Below are 22,684 nucleotides of genomic sequence, written 5' to 3' on the forward strand. Positions count from 1 at the left end.
ACATCTCCTCTAAATTTGGTCCCCTGACGTCCTTCCTGGCCAATCCTGAATTTGCTCCGGGAATCAACCCAGTCCACTTCTCACAGTGGGCACTGTCAGGTTTGTTCAGGGTCGGCCAGATGGTATCGTCGGCAGGAGTTAAGCAGTTCTCGGAGCTTAGGACAAGATGGGGCATCCCCCAACAGGATTTCTGGAAATTCCTGCAAATAAGACACTTCTTGACATCTAGCTCTAGACTACAGAAAGCCGCCAGGGAGATGACACTCTTCGAAAAACTTTGTGTCGCCACCCAAGACCCGACTCATACTATTTCCACTCTCTATAAGATTCTCGGTCATGCCCTGGCCTCTGAAGCTCCTTCCTACACAATAGCCTGGGAGAGAGACCTGGGCATCTCTCTGTCGCGTAAAGACTGGGAGAAAATATGCCTAAAAACCCACACAAGTTCCGTCTGTGTCCAAATAAGAGAAACTCAATATAAAGTTCTGACAAGATGGTATAGACACCCCTCCCTGCTCCACGCTATGTACCCCGCCTCGTCGGCATTCTGTTGGCGCTGCTCTTCCCCCTCTGGCACCCTTCTACATATTTGGTGGACTTGTCCACTAATACAGCCCTTTTGGCAGGAAGTTATACACACCTCCCAGTTCATACTCAAAACCCAAATCCCACATGACCCGGCATTCTGGCTAATCAATCATTCAACAATCCCGCTATCTCAACACAAACACTCCTTATTGCGACACTTAAGCAATGCAGCACGCGCTGTGATTCCAGTCAGGTGGAGATCCCAAACTCCTCCCACGAAGCGTACATGGTTCACTAAGTTGAATTACTTTATGAGAATGGAGGATCTGTTCCTCTCGTCGATAGGCAAATCTAGTGAATTCGATACCACATGGGCCCCTTGGTTGGAATACAAGACCTTCCCGACGTACCTGGCCACTCCCTTGGAAAGCAACTGAATTCTCCTTTGGAACAGCCCTACACCTTATTAGTGGTAATCCCCCCCCCTCCCCCCCCCCCTTTTTTTTTTGACATTTATTCCCCCCTCTGTCCTTTTCTTACCCCTATCCCCTTCTTGTCCCACACATTTTTCTACTTCTAGCTAATTGCCCTTGGGCGCCCCTATTCTTTGACTTCTTTCTTAGTCTAATACCCTATATGTGTTTCAGGGTGAGAGCACCTTCAAGGAAATGGGATAAATTTATTTTATACGCTATTGAGTAAACGTCTCTCCTAACATAGCTATTCACCATCACAGGGTTGTTTACTCTTCCCATTAACATATGTACAATGCGACTTTTAATTACCAAATGTGCTCTGTTGTTACTGATATTTCTATCTGTCTGTGTATTTGGGAGTGCTCTCCCCCTATCTGTTAATGCAATTAAAACCTCTAATAAAAACTGATTATACAAAAAAAAAATGACCTAATATGGGTGTTGGTTCCTAAAATGACCTATTTTGAATCTTAGAACCTAAAAAGACCTAATTCTGTTACTTAAGTTGAAACTATATAAATTTTAGTGATGAGCACCGGAAATTTTTCGGGTTTTATGTTTTGGTTTTGGGTTCGGTTCCGCGGCCGTGTTTTGGGTTCGAACGCGTTTTGGCAAAACCTCACCGAATTTTTTTTGTCGGATTCGGGTGTGTTTTGGATTCGGTTGTTTTTTTCAAAAAACTCTAAAAAACAGCTTAAATCATAGAATTTGGGGGTCATTTTGATCCCAAAGTATTATTAACCTCAATAACCATAATTTCCACTCATTTTCAGTCTATTCTGAACACCTCACACCTCACAATATTATTTTTAGTCCTAAAATTTGCACCGAGGTCGCTGGATGGCTAAGCTAAGTGACCCAAGTGGCCGACACAAACACCGGGCCCATCTAGGAGTGGCACTGCAGTGTCACGCAGGATGGCCCTTCCAAAAAACACTCCCCAAACAGCACATGACGCAAAGAAAAAAAGAGGCGCAATGAGGTAGCTGTGTGAGTAAGCTAAGCGACCCTAGTGGCCGACACAAACACCTGGCCCATCTAGGAGTGGCACTGCAGTGTCACGCAGGATGGCCCTTCCAAAAAACACTCCCCAAACAGCACATGACGCAAAGAAAAAAAGAGGCGCAATGAGGTAGCTGTGTGAGTAAGCTAAGCGACCCTAGTGGCCGACACAAACACCTGGCCCATCTAGGAGTGGCACTGCAGTGTCACGCAGGATGGCCCTTCCAAAAAACACCCCCCAAACAGCACATGACGCAAAGAAAAATGAAAGAAAAAAGAGGTGCAAGATGGAATTGTCCTTGGGCCCTCCCACCCACCCTTATGTTGTATAAACAGGACATGCACACTTTAACCAACCCATCATTTCAGTGACAGGGTCTGCCACACGACTGTGACTGAAATGACGGGTTGGTTTGGACCCCCACCAAAAAAGAAGCAATTAATCTCTCCTTGCACAAACTGGCTCTACAGAGGCAAGATGTCCACCTCATCATCATCCTCCGATATATCACCGTGTACATCCCCCTCCTCACAGATTATCAATTCGTCCCCACTGGAATCCACCATCTCAGCTCCCTGTGTACTTTGTGGAGGCAATTGCTGCTGGTCAATGTCTCCACGGAGGAATTGATTATAATTCATTTTAATGAACATCATCTTCTCCACATTTTCTGGATGTAACCTTGTACGCCGATTGCTGACAAGGTGAGCGGCGGCACTAAACACTCTTTCGGAGTACACACTTGTGGGAGTGCAACTTAGGTAGAATAAAGCCAGTTTGTGCAAGGGCCTCCAAATTGCCTCTTTTTCCTGCCAGTATAAGTACGGACTGTCTGACGTGCCTACTTGGATGCGGTCACTCATATAATCCTCCACCATTCTTTCAATGGGGAGAGAATCATATGCAGTGACAGTAGACGACATGTCCGTAATCGTTGGCAGGTCCTTCAGTCCGGACCAGATGTCAGCATCAGCAGTCGCTCCAGACTGCCCTGCATCACCGCCAGCGGGTGGGCTCGGAATTCTGAGCCTTTTCCTCGCACCCCCAGTTGCGGGAGAATGTGAAGGAGGAGATGTTGACAGGTCGCGTTCCGCTTGACTTGACAATTTTGTCACCAGCAGTTCTTTGAACCCCAGCAGACTTGTGTCTGCCGGAAAGAGAGATCCAAGGTAGGTTTTAAATCTAGGATCGAGCACGGTGGCCAAAATGTAGTGCTCTGATTTCAACAGATTGACCACCCGTGAATCCTTGTTAAGCGAATTAAGGGCTCCATCCACAAGTCCCACATGCCTAGCGGAATCGCTCTGTGTTAGCTCCTCCTTCAATGTCTCCAGCTTCTTCTGCAAAAGCCTGATGAGGGGAATGACCTGACTCAGGCTGGCAGTGTCTGAACTGACTTCACGTGTGGCAAGTTCAAAAGGTTGCAGAACCTTGCACAACGTTGAAATCATTCTCCACTGCGCTTGAGACAGGTGCATTCCACCTCCTATATCGTGCTCAGTTGTATAGGCTTGAATGGCCTTTTGCTGCTCCTCCAACCTCTGAAGCATATAGAGGGTTGAATTCCACCTCGTTACCACTTCTTGCTTCAGATGATGGCAGGGCAGGTTCAGGCGTTTTTGGTGGTGCTCCAGTCTTCTGTACGTGGTGCCTGTACGCCGAAAGTGTCCCGCAATTCTTCTGGCCACCGACAGCATCTCTTGCACGCCCCTGTCGTTTTTTAAATAATTCTGCACCACCAAATTCAAGGTATGTGCAAAACATGGGACGTGCTGGAATTTGCCCAGATTTAATGCACACACAATATTGCTGGCGTTGTCCGATGCCACAAATCCACAGGAGAGTCCAATTGGGGTAAGCCATTCTGCGATGATCTTCCTCAGTTGCCGTAAGAGGTTTTTAGCTGTGTGCGTATTCTGGAAAGCGGTGATACAAAGCGTAGCCTGCCTAGGAAAGAGTTGGCGTTTGCGAGATGCTGCTACTGGTGCCGCCGCTGCTGTTCTTGCGGCGGGAGTCCATACATCTACCCAGTGGGCTGTCACAGTCATATAGTCCTGAGTCTGCCCTGCTCCACTTGTCCACATGTCCGTGGTTAAGTGGACATTGGGTACAACTGCATTTTTTAGGACACTGGTGACTCTTTTTCTGAGGTCTGTGTACATTTTCGGTATCGCCTGCCTAGAGAAATGGAACCTAGATGGTATTTGGTACCGGGGACACAGTACCTCCAACAAGTCTCTAGTTGCCTCTGCAGTAATGATGGATACCGGAACCACGTTTCTCACTGCCCAGGATGCCAAGGCCTCAGTTATCCGCTTTGCAGCAGGATGACTGCTGTGATATTTCATCTTCCTCGCAAAGGACTGTTGGACAGTCAATTGCTTGGTGGAAGTAGTAAAAGTGGTCTTACGAGTACGACTTCCCCTCTGGAATGACCATCGACTCCCAGCAGCAACAACAGCAGCGCCAGCAGCAGTAGGCGTTACACGCAAGGATGCATCGGAGGAATCCCAGGCAGGAGAGGACTCGTCAGAATTGCCAGTGACATGGCCTGCAGGACTATTGGCATTCCTGGGGAAGGAGGAAATTGACACTGAGGGAGTTGGTGGGGTAGTTTGCGTGAGCTTGGTTACAAGAGGAAATGATTTACTGGTCAGTGGACTGCTTCCGCTGTCGCCCAAAGTTTTTGAACTTGTCACTGACTTATGATGAATGCGCTGCAGGTGACGTATAAGGGAGGATGTTCCGAGGTGGTTAACGTCCTTACCCCTACTTATTACAGCTTGACAAAGGCAACACACGGCTTGACAAATGTTGTCCGCATTTCTGTTGAAATACTTCCACACCGAAGAGCTGATTTTTTTTGGTATTTTCACCAGGCATGTCAATGGCCCTATTCTTCCCACGGACAACAGGTGTCTCCCCGGGTGCCTGACTTAAACAAACCACCTCACCATCAGAATCCTCCTGGTCAATTTCCTCCCCAGCGCCAGCAACACCCATATCCTCCTCATCCTGGTGTACTTCAACACTGACATCTTCAATCTGACTATCAGGAACTGGACTGTGGGTGCTCCTTCCAGCACTTGCAGGGGGCGTGCAAATGGTGGATGGTGCATGCTCTTCACGTCCAGTGTTGGGAAGGTCAGGCATCGCAAACGACACAATTGGACTCTCCTTGTGGATTTGTGATTTCGAAGAACGCACAGTTCTTTGCTGTGCTTTTGCCAGCTTGAGTCTTTTCATTTTTCTAGCGAGAGGCTGAGTGCTTCCATCCTCATGTGAAGCTGAACCACTAGCCATGAACATAGGCCAGGGCCTCAGCCGTTCCTTGCCACTCCGTGTGGTAAATGGCATATTGGCAAGTTTACGCTTCTCCTCCGACAATTTTATTTTAGATTTTTGAGTCCTTTTTTTTACTGATATTTGGTGTTTTGGATTTTACATGCTCTGTACTATGACATTGGGCATCGGCCTTGGCAGACGACGTTGCTGGCATTTCATCGTCTCGGCCATGACTAGTGGCAGCAGCTTCAGCACGAGGTGGAAGTCGATCTTGATCGTTCCCTATTTTTGGAACCTCAACATTTTTGTTCTCCATATTTTAATAGGCACAACTAAAAGGCACCTCAGGTAAACAATGGAGATGGATGGATACCAGTATACTTATGGATTGACGAGCGTCTGCCGACACAGAGGTAGCTACAGCCGTGGACTACCGTACTGCGTCTGCTGCTAATATAGACTGGATGATAATGATATAAAAAAAATATATATATATCACTACTGCAGCCGGACAGGTATATATTATATAATGACGGACCTGCTGGACACTGTCGGCTCAGCACTGCAGACTCCTAAAGTAAGCTACTAGTAGTATCAAGAAGATAGAAAAAAAAAAAACCACCACAGGTAGGTGGTATACAATTATGGATGGACTAGCGACTGCTGACACAGAGGTAGCTACAGCCGTGGACTACCGTACTGCGTCTGCTGCTAATATAGACTGGATGATAATGATATAAAAAATATATATATATATCACTACTGCAGCCGGACAGGTATATATTATATAATGACGGACCTGCTGGACACTGTCAGCTCAGCACTGCAGACTCCTAAAGTAAGCTACTAGTAGTATCAAGAAGATAGAAAAAAAAAACACCACAGGTAGGTAGTATACAATTATGGATGGACTAGCAACTACCGACACAGAGGTAGCTACAGCCGTGGACTACCGTACTGCGTCTGCTGCTAATATAGACTGGATGATAATGAGATATAAAATATATATATATCACTACTGCAGCCGGACAGGTATATATTATATAATGACGGACCTGCTGGACACTGTCAGCTCAGCACTGCAGACTCCTAAAGTAAGCTACTAGTAGTATCAAGAAGATAGAAAAAAAAAAAAAACACCACAGGTAGGTGGTATACAATTATGGATGGACTAGCGACTACCGACACAGAGGTAGCTACAGCCGTGGACTACCGTACTGCGTCTGCTGCTAATATAGACTGGATGATAATGATATAAAAAATATATATATATATCACTACTGCAGCCGGACAGGTATATATTATATAATGACGGACCTGCTGGACACTGTCAGCTCAGCACTGCAGACTCCTAAAGTAAGCTACTAGTAGTATCAAGAAGATAGAAAAAAAAAACACCACAGGTAGGTGGTATACAATTATGGATGGACTAGCGACTACCGACACAGAGGTAGCTACAGCCGTGGACTACCGTACTGCGTCTGCTGCTAATATAGACTGGATGATAATGATATAAAAAAAAATATATATATCACTACTGCAGCCGGACAGGTATATATTATATAATGACGGACCTGCTGGACACTGTCAGCTCAGCACTGCAGACTCCTAAAGTAAGCTACTAGTAGTATCAAGAAGATAGAAAAAAAAAAACACCACAGGTAGGTGGTATACAATTATGGATGGACTAGCGACTACCGACACAGAGGTAGCTACAGCCGTGGACTACCGTACTGCGTCTGCTGCTAATATAGACTGGATGATAATGATATAAAAAAAAATATATATATATCACTACTGCAGCCGGACAGGTATATATTATATAATGACGGACCTGCTGGACACTGTCAGCTCAGCACTGCAGACTCCTAAAGTAAGCTACTAGTAGTATCAAGAAGATAGAAAAAAAAAACACCACAGGTAGGTGGTATACAATTATGGATGGACGAGCGACTGCCGACACAGAGGTAGCTACAGCCATGGACAACCGTACTGCGTCTGCTGCTAATATAGACTGGATGATAATGAGATATAAAATATATATTTATCACTACTGCAGCCGGACAGGTATATATTATATAATGACGGACCTGCTGGACACTGTCAGCTCAGCACTGCAGACTCCTAAAGTAAGCTACTAGTAGTATCAAGAAGATAGAAAAAAAAAAACACCACAGGTAGGTGGTATACAATTATGGATGGACTAGCGACTACCGACACAGAGGTAGCTACAGCCGTGGACTACCGTACTGCGTCTGCTGCTAATATAGACTGGATGATAATGATATAAAAAATATATATATATATCACTACTGCAGCCGGACAGGTATATATTATATAATGACGGACCTGCTGGACACTGTCAGCTCAGCACTGCAGACTCCTAAAGTAAGCTACTAGTCGTATCAAGAAGATAGAAAAAAAAAAAACACCACAGGTAGGTGGTATACAATTATGGATGGACTAGCGACTGCCGACACAGAGGTAGCTACAGCCGTGGACTACCGTACTGCGTCTGCTGCTAATATAGACTGGATGATAATGAGATATAAAATATATATATATCACTACTGCAGCCGGACAGGTATATATTATATAATGACGGACCTGCTGGACACTGTCAGCTCAGCACTGCAGACTCCTAAAGTAAGCTACTAGTAGTATCAAGAAGATAGAAAAAAAAAAAAAACACCACGGGTAGGTGGTATACAATTATGGATGGACGAGCGACTGCCGACACAGAGGTAGCTACAGCCGTGGACTACCGTACTGCGTCTGCTGCTAATATAGACTGGATGATAATGATATAAAATATATATATATATATATATATATATCACTACTGCAGCCGGACAGGTATATATTATATAATGACGGACCTGCTGGACACTGTCAGCTCAGCACTGCAGACTCCTAAAGTAAGCTACTAGTATCAAGAAGATAGAAGAAAAAAAAAACACCACGGGTAGGTGGTATACAATTATGGATGGACGAGCGACTGCCGACACAGAGGTAGCTACAGCCGTGGACTACCGTACTGCGTCTGCTGCAGTGCTAATATAGACTGGATGATAATGATATAAAAAATATATATATATCACTACTGCAGCCGGACAAGTATATATTATATAATGACGGACCTGCTGGACACTGTCAGCAGAATGCGTTTATAGAATAAAAACACCACACGATGAGTGTTTAACTTTTTCAGGCAGACAATCACAATATACTGGTGGTCAGTGGTCACTGGTCAGTCACACTGGCACTGGCAGTGGCACTCTGGCAGCAAAAGTGTGCACTGTTAAAATATGTACTCCTGCTATAACTGCTCCCCAGTCTCCCCCACAATTAAGCTGTGTGAGCAGTGAGCACTCAGCACAGTCAGATATACAGTATTACATAGATGATGCAGCACACTGAGGGCACACTGAGGCTGAGCACAGATATGGTATGTGACTGTGTCACACTGTGTATCGTTTTTTTTCAGGCAGAGAACGGATTAATTAAACTGGTGGTCACTGGTCACACTATCAGCAAGTAGTACTCCGTCCTAATATGCTCCCCAAAATTAGTAAATCAAGTGTCTCTACTCTCTACTACTCTCTAGTCTACTCTAAACGGAGAGGACGCCAGCCACGTCCTGTCCCTATCAATCTCAATGCACGTGTGAAAATGGCGGCGACGCGCGGCTCCTTATATAGAATCCGAGTCTCGCGATAGAATACGAGCCTCGCGAGAATCCGACAGCGGGATGATGACGTTCGGGCGCGCTCGGGTTAGCCGAGCAAGGCGGGAAGATCCGAGTCTGCCTCGCACCCGTGTAAAAAGCGTGAAGTTCGGGGGGGTTCGGTTTCCGAGAAACCGAACCCGCTCATCACTAATAAATTTACTGTGGAAATATGTGGAATGAGTAGTTTTCATATGTAACTCATATATACAGTACAGATGTGCCCAGTTACAGTCTTACTGCTTAGCATTCACAGAGAGTCTGCTGGCTCCCGAGATTCACGGATGTGAATGTCCAAACACACCTGCAATCCATTCACTTCTTAGGGAAATCGCAAATGGTGCAAATAGATCTCAGCCTTCTACGGCATAGCGCATCACGGGAGCAAATGCTGCATGTAAGTAACAGGACACGTGTAATAAAGGCACAGTGTTTCAAACATAATGATATGTTGCAAGGCTTTGTTTTATTTCATACAACATATAAATTCCTAAACTGAAATTTTTTAAATCCTAAAACATGGACTGACAAATTACTTACAGTAATTTTAATTTTTTAGACCCTAAAAATCTGGGGCTTAGTCATCAATAAATTCCAGTAATCTCTCTGACCATTGCAGCTCAGTATTGCTGTTTTCTAATTAAGTGTTGGGATTGCTAATTTTACCAAGACCTTGGTGAAAGTATGTAAATTCAAACTATAATATAAAGATATATTTTATCCGTAACACAAATTGATAAAATTATATCAGTCTAAGATATCAGTCAAACTACACCCAAATCATACTTACCTATTACTCCCATCTGTGAACTAAACATCTCACTACACTACATATTTGTGACACGCGCTCTGAATCTGTGGAGATGCTCTGATATTAGGAAGTCTCCTAGACATTTTATGGTGGTAAACTCATATCTGTGGGTCAGGTTTTTTTTGTACCATGGTTGCTAAACATGTGTACATTTTCTGATTGTTTCTGATTGTTTAATCCATTATTATTAGGAGCATATATAGCAATCACAGTAATTATTGTAGGAAGTCGTAACTGCTTTTTGTACCTTACAAAACAAATGAACAAGAAAGCTACATTTAACTAGAGATGTGCGGCAGGCACTTTTCATGTTATGTGTTTTGGTTTTGGTTCTGGTACCATGCTCGTGTTTTGGATCTGGATTGGTTTTGCCAAAACCACCCTATCGTGTTTTGGTTTTGTTTTTTTCAAAAATCATTCAGATCCAAAACCAAACATAAAAACAGCTAAAATCACATAATTTGGAGGTAATTTTGATCCTATGGTATTATTAACCTCAATAACATTCATTTCCACTCATTCCAGTCTATTCTAAACACCTCACACCTCACAATATTGTTTTTAGGCCAAACGGTTGCACCGAGGTGGCTGGATGACTAAGCTAAGCGAAACAAGTGTGCGGTACAAACACTTGGCCCATCTAGGAGTGGCACTGCAGTGGCAGACAGGATGGCACTTTAAAAAATAGGCCCCAAACAGCACACGATGCAAATAAGAAAAAGAGGTGCAATGAGGTAGCTGTATGATTAAGCTAAGCGACACAAGTGTGTAGCAAAAACACCTGGCCTATCTAGGAGTGGCACTGCAGTTGCAGACAGGATGGCACTTAAAAAAAACTAGGCCCGACAAAACAACACATCATGCAAAGAAGAAAAAGAGGTGTAATGAGGTAACTGTATGACTAAGCTAAGCGACACAAGTGTGCGGCACAATCAACATGGAACGTGCTGGAATTTGCCAAGATGTAATACACGCACAATATTGGTGGCACAGGAGATCGTACCCCTAAACTGCACACACACATGGCAAAGCCTGTAAAATTAATTTGGATAATAATAACCCTTTTATTTGGAGCTATTATAATAATATGCAGCACAGGTGAGCGTACCCCTACACCACACAGGCCAAACCCTGTATAAATTATTTGGATAATAATATAAGTAATGTATATAACCCTTTTATTTGGAGTAAATAATATACAGCACAGGACACCAAAACTGGAGTTATGGCAGCACAAGACACCACCACTGGATTGATGCAGCACAAGACAGAACCACTGGACTGGACTTATATGGCAGTACCCATGGACTTATACAGCAGTACCCCGGGACTTGTATGGCAGTCTCAGGCAGGATAGCACTTTAAAAAACCAGTCCCAAAACATCACATGATGCAAAGAAGAAAAAGAGGTGCAAGATGGAATTGTCCTTGGGCCCTCCCACCCACCCTTATGTTGTATAAACAGGACATGCACACTTTAACAATCCAATCATTTAAGTGACAGGGACTGCCACATGACTGTGGCTGAAATTAATGGTTTGTTTGGGACCCCACCAAAAAATCATCCTCCGATTCCTCACCCTTTCAGTGTGTACATCCTCCTCCTCACAGAGTATTAATTCATCCCCACTGGAATCCACCATCACAGGTCCCTGTGTACTTTCTGGAGGCAACTGCTGGTAAAGGTCTTCCTGGAGGAATTTATAATTCATTTTGATGAACATCGTCTTCTACACATTTTGTGGAAGTAACCTCCTACACCGTTCGCTGACAAGGTTACCGGCTGCACTAAGCACTGTTTCGGAGTACACACTGGAGGTGGGGCAACTTAGGTAAAATAAAGCCAGTTTGGGCAAGGGCATCCAAATTGCCTCTTTTTCCTGCCAGTATACATACTGCCTATTTGGATGTTGTCACTCATATAATCCTCCACCATTCTTTCAATGGTGACAGAATCATATGCAGTGACAGTAGACATGTCAGTAATCATTGGCAGGTCCTTCAGTCTGGACCAGATGTCAGCATTCGCTCCTGACTGCCTTGCATCACCGCCAGCGGGTGGGCTAGTAAATATTATCCTTTTCCATGCAGCCCCAGTTGTGGGAGAAAATGAAGGAGGAGCTGTTTTTTTAAACAAACCACATCACCATCAGAATCCTCATTGTCAACTTCCTCCTCAATGCCAGCAACACCCATATCCTCATCCTGGTGTACTTCAACAGTCACATCTTGAATTTGAATATCAGAAACTGGACTGTGGGTGCTCCTTCCAGCACTTGCAGAGGGCGTGCAAATGGTGGAAGAAGCCACCTCTTCCCATCCAGTGTTGGGAAGGTCAAGTATCGCAACCGCCGACACACTTGGACTCTCCTTGGGGATTTTTGATACCATCTTAGAATGCACAGTTCTTTGCTGTGCTTTTGCCACCTTAATTCTTATAATTTTTCTAGCATGAGGATGAGGGCTACCATCATCATGTGAAGCTTAACCACTAGTCATGAACATAGGCCAGGGCCTTAGCCGTTCCTTGCTACTCCGTGTCATAAATGACATATTGGCACTTTACGTTTCTCCTCAGACCATTTAAATTTCTTTTTTGGGTCTTTTTATTGAACTTTGGCTTTTTGGATATTACATGCCCTCTACTATCACATTGGGCATCGGTAGATGACATTGATGGCATTTCATCATCTATGTAATGACTAGTGGCAGCAGCTTCAGCACTAGGAGGAAGTGGTTCTTGATCTTTCCCTATTTTATTCTCCAAATTAGTGTTCTCCATTATTTTTCTGGTGATATATAACAATATGCAGTACAGAAGAACATACCTCTACAGCACACAGGGCAAACCCTGTGAAAATTATTTGGAATAAATATTAATAACCCCTTCATTTGGAGTAAATAGTATACAGCACAGGACAGCACCACTGAACTTATATTGCAGCACCACTGGACTGGCTTTATACGGCAGTACCACTGGAATTATACAGCAGTATCACTGGCATTATATGGCAGTACCACTGGACTTATATGGCAGTGCCATTGGACTGAATTTATACAGAAGTATCACTGGACTTATACACCAGTACCACTGGAATTATACGCAGTATCACTGGAATTATACGGCAGTACCACTGGACTTAAACAGCAGTACCACTGGACTTAAACAGCAGTACCATTGGACTGGATTTATACAGCGGTATCACTGGATTTATACACCAGTACCACTGGAATTATATGGCAGTATCACTGGAATTATATGGCAGTACCACTGCACTTAAACACTAGTACCACTGGACTGGATTTATTCGGCAGTATGACTGGATTTATATGCTAGTACCACTGGAATTATATGGCAGTATCACTGGAATTATACGGCAGTACCACTAAACTTATACGGCAGTACCACTGGACTGGATTTATATGGCAGTACCACTGGACATATGCGGCAGTATCACTGGATTTATATGGGAGTATTACTGGACAAATACAGCACTATCACTGGACTGGATTTATATGCCAGTACCACTGGATTTATACTGCAGTACCAGTGGATATATACAGCAATATCACTAGACATATACGGCAGTATCGCTGGAATTATATGGTAGTACCACTGAACATATATGGCAGTATCACTGGACTGGATTTATATGCCAGTACCACTGAATTTATACGCCAGTACAACTGGAATTATATGGCAGTATCAATGGAATTATATGACAGTACCACTGGACATATACAGCAGTATTACTGGTCTGAATTTATATGACAGTACCACTGTATTTATATGGCAGTACCACTGGACATATATGGCAGTATCACTGTACTTGATTTATACGCCAGTACCCCTGGATTTATACGTCAGTACCAGTGGACATATACGGCAGTACCACTGGACATATATGGCAGTATCACTGGACATAGACAGCAGTATCACTGGACTGGATTTATATGCCAGTACCGCTGGATTTATACGGCATTACCACAGGACATGTACGGCAGTATAACTGGAATTATATGGCAGTACCACTGGACATATACAGCAGTATCATTGGACCGGATTTATATGCCAGTACCGTTGGAATTATATACCAGTATGACTGGAATTATATGGCAGTATCACTGGAATTATACAGCATTACCACTGGAATTATACGGCAGTACTACCGGACATATACGGCAGTATCACTGGACTGGATTTATACGCCAGTACCGCAGGAATTATACGCTAGTACCACTGGAATTATATTGCAGTATTACTGGAATTATACGGCAGTACCACTGGAATTATATGGCAGTACCACTGCACATATACGGCAGTATCACTGGATATGTATGACAGATTCACTGGACAGGATTTATATGTCAGTACCACTGGAATTATATGGTAGTACCACTGGACATATATACGGCAGTATCACTTGTTTTATATGGCAGAACTGCTGGACATTTACGGCAGTATCACTGGACATATACAGCAGTATCACTGGACATATACGGCAGTACCACTGGACATATACAGCAGCACAGGGACACCACCACTGGACTGATGCAGGATAACACATCATCACTGAAATGACCTGGATTTATACAACATGACTGGACATATGGCAGCAGAGGACACCAACACTGTGACTAGACTGATGCAGCACAAGTCACTACCACTGTGCTGATGCAGGACAACACAGCACCACTGCAATGGACTGGACTTATGCAGCAGCACTGGACATATGGCAGCAGAGGACACCCCCACTGTGACTGGACTGATGCAGCACAAGACACCACCACTTGACTGATGCAGCACAAAACAGCACCACTGGACTGGACTTATACAGCAGCACTGGACATATGGCAGCAGAGGACACCACCACTGTGACTGGACTGATGCAGCACAAGACACTACCACTGAACTGATGCAGGACACTGAGGACGGAGACACGTCCTCTCTCTACACTCTACAATGCCGGAGTGAAAATGGCGGCGATTCACGGCTCTTTATATGGAATCCAAACCCCGTGAAAATCCCACACTGGGATGATGGCGTTTTGCCTCATTCTGGTTTCCGAGTCAGGCGGGAAAACCCGAGCCTGACTCAGATCCGGGCTCAGGTAGTGAAGTTCGGGGGGGTCTGCTTCTCAGAGCAGCAAACCCGCTCATCTCTACATTTAACACCAATAAGTTATATGTATTAATAAACCATCATACATCAAAGCAAAAATAAATTTTACAATATTAAAGTTAAAATTACTACTTCCTTTAAGACATGACATAATGACAGTAAAATCAAATACCACCCAATTTTCCAGATTAGTCTACTATATGTTAGTATAGTTTTTCCATCATATCCTGTGGCTGGATTACATACGGTTTACTGGTAGATGGAATGCTGTCTGTCAACATCCGGAATGCCTGCAGTGGGGCAAGCACTAAGAGTTCCCTTATAGGCTCGCTGCACTTGCCACACTGCGGGCTTGCTGCACTTGCCATGCTGCAGGCTCAGTGGCTCGCTGCGCTCACCACAGGATCTATTCCCACTCTATGGGTGTCGTTGACACCCACGAGTGGGAATATCCCTGTTGCGCTGGGATTCCAGCTGTCACCATTGTAGGCTGTCAGGATTCTGCATTGGTATCTTAAACTCTGGAATACCAGTGGCCAGCATTTTAATTGCAATCCCTGTGGCCACAGCAGATGCGTCATTGGGTCTGGTGACACCCGGTGCACACTCTGCACCCTCTTGCGCGCAGAAGGGTGCTCTGGGCCGAAAAGGGGGCATGGCCTAAATTGGATGGGCATGGCCTAAGTTAGATGGGCGTGGCCTTCTGGGGGAACCAGGTAATATCACTCCGGGGGCAACCTAGCATAATCTGAAGAAGCTGGGCTGCCCCCATTGAACAGTAGATTTGCAGTGCCAGCGCCTGGATCACAGGAGCCGAGTGCTGCAAGCAACTGTCACACTGCATCACCCGGCTCCTGTGAGTGTGAGAGCAGAAGGAACCCACCGCACCCACTTTCTGATGCCACTGGGCCACAGGTCTCTTATACGACCAAAAATTTCATTCAGTGCATCTTGATTAAATTTAATCTCTCAAGCAAAAGGAGATTTGTGTGGTAAAATTGGGTAATTCAACAAGAACTTTTTTGCAAATTAGTATTAATCTGTGCAGTTCAGTAGACTAAGGGGGTCATTCCGAGTTGATCACTCGCTAGCAGTTTTTAGCAGCAGTGCAAACGCTATTCCGCTGCCCACTTGGAGTGTATTTTAGCTTAGCAGAAGTGCGAATGGTTCTATTGCAGAGTGACTACAAATTAATTTTGTGCAGTTTCAGAGTAGCTCAAAACCTACTCAGCACTTGCAATCACTTCAGACCATTCTGTTATGGATTTGACGTCACAAACACGATCTACGTTCGCCCAGCCATGCCTGCGTTTTTCCAGCCACGCCTGCGTTTTTCCGAACACTCCCTGAAAATGATCAGTTGCCACCCAGAAACACCCACTTCATGTCAATCACTCTGCGGCAGCCAGTGCGACTGAAATGCATCACTAGACCCTGTGTAAAACGACATAGGTCGTTGTACTCGTACATTGCGTGTGTGCATTGCGCCGCATACTTATGCACAGAACTGCCATTTTTTTGCATGATTGCTGCACAGCGAACAAATGCAGATAGTGATCAACTCGGAATGACCCCCTAAAGACAGATATATGCTACAATACAGAGTTTTCATAAATTTCCTTATAACTCTCATCCTGAGTGCTGTTATTGCTTTTACTTTTAGCATATAATACTAATATTACAATTAAAAAAATCAACAACGCTTTACTTTCAATAATCAATTTGTTTAATACATTTTTATTAGGAAATATTTAAAATGTATGTGTAACTATTACCTCCACCTGGTGTAATGTTTTTAATAATTGTAGTAGAGTAAATTTTGATCTCATCATGATTGTTGAAGAATTTATTTCTTGGCCCCACTTGATACACAGTGGTACAGTACCTGAGTAATGAAAATGTCTCTATTATTAGTAGAAAGCCCACCACTGTCTTATTATTCAATCCTGAAGATTTGCAGGTCATACATAACTAGGGAGTTAATTCTAGGTTAGCTTTGCAGAGATAGGAAAATAACTTGTGGTACATCCTCACTCCTACTGATGTTTTTTAGAGCAACTTTCCAAGTTTAACAACATTCTCCCAACAAGGGAGGGAAAAATCGATCTACCATGGAGTACAGTACATAAGGAAAATAAATTATTGCCCATAGTTTTCCTTCTTCCTCAATAACCTTTCAGGCCATCATAACTTGTAGTATGTACCTGAGAAGTGTAAATGACAGTGTTCTTAAAACAAACAATGATTGCAACATGATGTTTATTACTTCTTCTAAAGGGCCTCTGAACATCTGACACTCAACCGACTATGCATAAAAGCTAGTGATGCTGCATGCAGTATTGAACCTTGACTAAACAGATCTTCTGAATTGGTAATGGCCATAATGTTTTTATGGATACCTGCTTGGCCATCATAAACCATTGCTGTTGTGAGCAACTAGGTACTGTATACTGATATTACCTCCACCTCTTCAGACCTAATCTTTTTCAACACAACCCAGGGAAAAAAAGCAAGAGGAATGTAGGACAATATTTATATACCAACATTTTGTTAATGTATCCTCCTGCAGTCCCTCTTCTGTGAGAATTTTTTTTTGTATCTTTTGTTTTTGTACCTGACATCATGAGGTTTATTAGTGATTCTCCAAACTTGCTGATTAGTTTCCAAAATACTTCCTTATGAAGGGCTACTGTATGCAGGGTTTGTTTTCTGAGAAAATTTGCTACTATATTTCTTTCAGATAAATATAGAGGCAAAAACACTTACAGATTTTATTTGCCTTTTACTCTTGACTTTGAACCAAAATTATATCATTCAAGCTGGGCATATCACCATTCCTTGTTCCCTGAGTGCTGCTATTGATACAATTAAAACTTTTTGCATGTCCTTGGTGAAGTGTGAATTTATAATGGTGCTGTAATATAAAGATCAGGATCTGTTGGTACTCTTTGGAGCACCAAACTGGTTTATGCAAATATACATCCTTAAGATCCACTGATGTGAGAGAATCCCAGTGTTTATTAATTGCAAAATCAAAAATTTACTCCATCTTTAACAGCTTTTCTAACACAATGATCTATGTATCTTACATCTAGTACTTTGTGAAAATACTGTTATGTTTTCTGGAATAAAATGGGATTAAAAAAATCTTCTTTTGCTGAATTGGTACTTTGAAATTTACTTTTTTGTCTATCGTCTATCAGAATATGCAAAATTCTCTGCAGTGCTTGTAACTGTAATTTATTTCCAGGTGTTATGAACTTAAAGAAAATATCATATTATGGTATTTTTAAAATTGATATTTGTATCCTGTTCTAAAAATTCTCATGCCCAATGATCTCTGCCTGTGAAATGTGAGAGCTTGACCCCTATAACAGGGGAACTAACCACAAGTTGTTGTTGTGGACTACTATGTGCATACAGTATTTACAAATGGTAAATTTTGATCTATTTTGAATATTTCAACCAAATTTTTGGCCAATTTTATACATTAGAGATTTAATAAATTGAAAATTGTCCAAAATTCATCTAAAAAAAAAATTCAACTCATGATCACAACCGGACATTGAGATATCATTCATGTTTTAACATGGGACTCAATGCAAATCGGAGATTTACTAATAGTCGGTTTATTAAATTGACTGAAAATATTGACCAAACAATAGACTAATAAGTGGCAAGCATTTTTCACTTCTAAACCACATTCTATTCCCTAAACCTTGATTATAATGCCTATAAAAGTATAGATGACGGAGGATATGTAGATGTTTTTGCAATTGAGAGATTATCAGTAAATTGCTCATGCATATGGTTCGCATTGTGCATGTGCCAAAGTCTAATAGTTATGCTGCTCGCTGTGCTTACATTCACGCAGAGTAATTGACAGACAGCCTCCCTTTGGGTGCATTGACATAGGAGTGGTTTTAAAAATGCAGAAGTGTCACAGCAGTTTTTGGGGCATGCTGCTGGCCGTGCTCAGACAGTGTGGCTTCGGCATCTCTGTTTAGGCTGCTATGCTGCATGGTCATTGATTTACTCAAGCTGGCAATCACATTTTTTACATCATTTTGCATTTCCTCTGCATGATTAATCGCAGCTGTAATCACCATAGCATATGTCAGTGAATCAGGCCAAGTGTTAATAATAGCTTACTGTAGGAACAAAATGACGTGATTTATCTGTTTTTATAAATGTTTTAAGAAATCAAGAAATACTTGAGGATCTGCACACATCTCTAATAAGAGGGAGCCAACCATGTGGTTCACTGTGGCTATAGGCAGTGCCAGATTAAGGTTCAGAAGGGCCTGGAGCTGAAATTTATGAAAGGCCTTTTGTGTACTGCTGCATGGTCTGTGACCAATATTGAGGTGGGGGTGTGTGTGACTGGTTATCTGAGGGTGTGGTCACTGCTATGGGGGTGTGGCCTGTACAGGGACTGTTGGGTGTGGCTAGTACCAAGGAGGGCATAGCTAGCGCCTACCTATAGCAATCTCAATCACCCTCCCCTCTTCACTTATATGAATACTGTAATGTGACAGTCTATCAAGGAACAAAGGGAAGGGATGTGAACCTTCTTTAACAAAAAAAGTCCTTCCATATGTCTGTATGTATTTTATTGGGATCACCCCCATATATCTGACTTTGTTGTACAACGCCTCCTCACTTTATGCTTTGTATTGTTCTACATATCAGCTGGGGATGTAGTTATGTGACCAGCGGTTAGGAGACCGCAGGTCACATTAACAGCACTTACATACTGCCCCCGTCCGAATCCCATCAGTCGGGATGCTGAACGCCAGGATCCCGGCCGCCTGTAGACCATACCTAACCCTTCAGCTGTATATTCTGTACTTTACCTTTTGCCCCTTCATCTGTATGTCATGTATTGTGTTACCCTCCATCCCCAACTGTATGTCCTACACTGTGGTATCTTTCTCCTCCATCTACATATGTCCTGCATTGTGTTGCTTGTCCCCTTAAAATGTATGTCTTACACTGCTGTCTTTGTCCCCATCTGTATGTCCTGCATTGTACTGTCTGTACAAAATGATATGTATGTCCTGCATTATGCTGTCTGTGCCACCCCATCAGTATATCCTGCATTGTGAAGTCCATCCCTTCCCCCAACTGTATGTCCTGTATTGTACTGTGTGCCCCCTTCTCATCTGTATGTCATGCATTGTGCTGTCCATCCCTCCCTCCTTCTGTGTTTCCTGCATAGTGGTGTCTGTCCTACATTATGTATGTCCTGCATTGTGCTGTCCACACCCTCACCATCTGCATATCTTGCATTGTGCTGTCTGCCCCTCCTCATCTACATATCCTGCATTGTGCTGTGAACTCCATTCCTCCACTGTATGCCTTGCATTGTTCTGTCTCCCCATGCTTACTGTATATCCCACTGTCTGCCCCATCCCCATCTACATATCCTGCATTGTGCTGTGAACTCCATTCCTCCACTGTATGCCTTGCATTGTTCTGTCTCCCCATGCTTACTGTATATCCCACTGTCTGCCCCATCCCCATTTGTATATCCTGCTTTGTACTGCTCCCCATCTGTCTTTTTTGTCTTGTATTCTCTCTTCTCCCATGTTCTATATATCTTGTATTGTTCCCACCACCACCCCTCCCTGTGTCTTGTATTGTCCTACTCTGCTCTATGTGTCTTGTATGTCCATTCCCCTCACCTGCTCTCTATGGGGTCTATTTGCTAAGCCTTGGATGGAGATAAAGGGCACAGATCTATAGAGGGGTGGCAGGAGGTCGCTGAGAGGACATGGAAACCAGCACAGTGGGGATATATATATACACAGGGTGATTCAAAAGTCACAGTACACCCTTTTGTATCAAGAACTGTGCCAGAAATTGGAAAACTTAATACTCCAGTAAGGTATGAGTGAGGTGGGCTATCTTTTAGGGTATGTACTGAACATGGGCGCCGACTTGAAATCGGCCATCTTGAATCTGTCAGTATTTTCAAATAGAAAGTGGGTCATGCAACATGTCAAACAACATCAGAATTTGCTGAAAAGTTTATTGCTGCAAACAGATTTGAATTAGCAGTTATGGTTCAAAAGTTACAACACTTTTTTTGTGCAGGTAACTGAAGATGGCTTTGACAAAATAGGAGAGAATTGAGGTCATTTTGATGTCTGGAAAACAAAGTTTCCGTGACATAGCTGCAGATTTAAAAAATTGGCACCTAGAGAGACCTCCAATTTCACATAACACTGTCAGGTGCCTAATTTCCAAATTGGGACTGTGGCTGACAAGTGTTACTGATGAGACAACCTCAAAAATGGTTTTGGCCTCCTCTGTGAAGAGCCTATAACACACCACAATGCCCACACAATAAATGACTATCCTTTATGGAGAACAGTTCAGCCTGTAATTCCAACAAAAAAGTGTTGTAACTTTTGGACCATAACTGCTATTTCAAATCTGTTTGCAGCAATACACTTTTAAGCAAATTCTGATGTTTTTTGACATCTTACATGACCCTTTTTACATTTGAAAACACTGACTTAGATTCAAGATGACCAATTTCAAGATGGCGCCCATGTTCGGTACATACCTTAAAAGATAGCCCACCTGACCTATACCTTACTGGAGTATTCAGTTGTCCAATTTACTGCACAGATTTTGAAACAAGAGGGTGTACTGTGACTTTTGAATCACCCTGTATATATATATATATATATATATGTATGTATATATATATATATATATATATATATATACCAAACAGAAAACCCAGCACTCTCCTAAGCAGCTTCATTCACTTTAATGCTTTAATATACATCTATATAAATAATGGGGTTTTGGTTTATGAATTGTACAATGCATGTAAGCTTGCAGCCCACTCCACGGGACCCCATTTCACCGCAAGTCCTACTCTATCACAAGAGCAAACTTTCACATAGATTTCATAGAAACCTGGCAACTGCTGTCTCATAGAGGAAAATGTGCTAAAAAAAATGTGTTTAAAGCTTACCTGCCACACTTATGGCTTTTAAAAGGTAAAACAGTCACCAACACAAATAACACAACTACACAAGTGTGCTTACCTGGTTTACAGCTCACCTGCCAACAGACTACTGGCTTTCAAAGTGAGACAGTCACCAACAAACCTAAATAGCAGCTGATCCAGGTTAAAGGTAAATGAGCTTAGGGGTGCATGTGAGAGAGATATGGTCACAAATGGGCCAATTAAAAATGAACCCTTTTTGGACATAACTGTAACCCTGATTGATGGCCGCATTACCACTAGCCTGTATAGAAAACCTACAGACAGAAACACTCTGCTACTCTCTAGTAGCCAACACCCACCGGCTTTAAAGAACAATCTCCCTGTGTCACAATTCCTCAGGGTGATGAGGAATAATTCGGATATGGACACCATGGAGAGTCAGCTATCCGAGATGACCACCCGATTTATACACCGAGGCTACAAGAAAGGGTTAGTATCCGAGTGTCTGGCAAAAGCCAGGAAGAAGTTTTCCGAACCGACTACCACTAACACACAGAGGACACCAACTGCAGATCGGATGGTATTCACAACCACATATAGCAATCAATCAAACAGGATCGCAAGGTCCATTCGTAGACATTGGCCAATACTCGCAACTGATGACCAACTTAAATTAAAAAGAAGCAAACCTCCTATGATGGCTTACCGTAGAGCACCCAACCTGAAACAATTACTGATGAGACCCCTGATTGAGCACAGTCC

Source organism: Pseudophryne corroboree, chromosome 7 (genome assembly GCF_028390025.1).
Source record: "Pseudophryne corroboree isolate aPseCor3 chromosome 7, aPseCor3.hap2, whole genome shotgun sequence".
In the NCBI taxonomy this organism is placed as follows: domain Eukaryota; kingdom Metazoa; phylum Chordata; class Amphibia; order Anura; family Myobatrachidae; genus Pseudophryne; species Pseudophryne corroboree.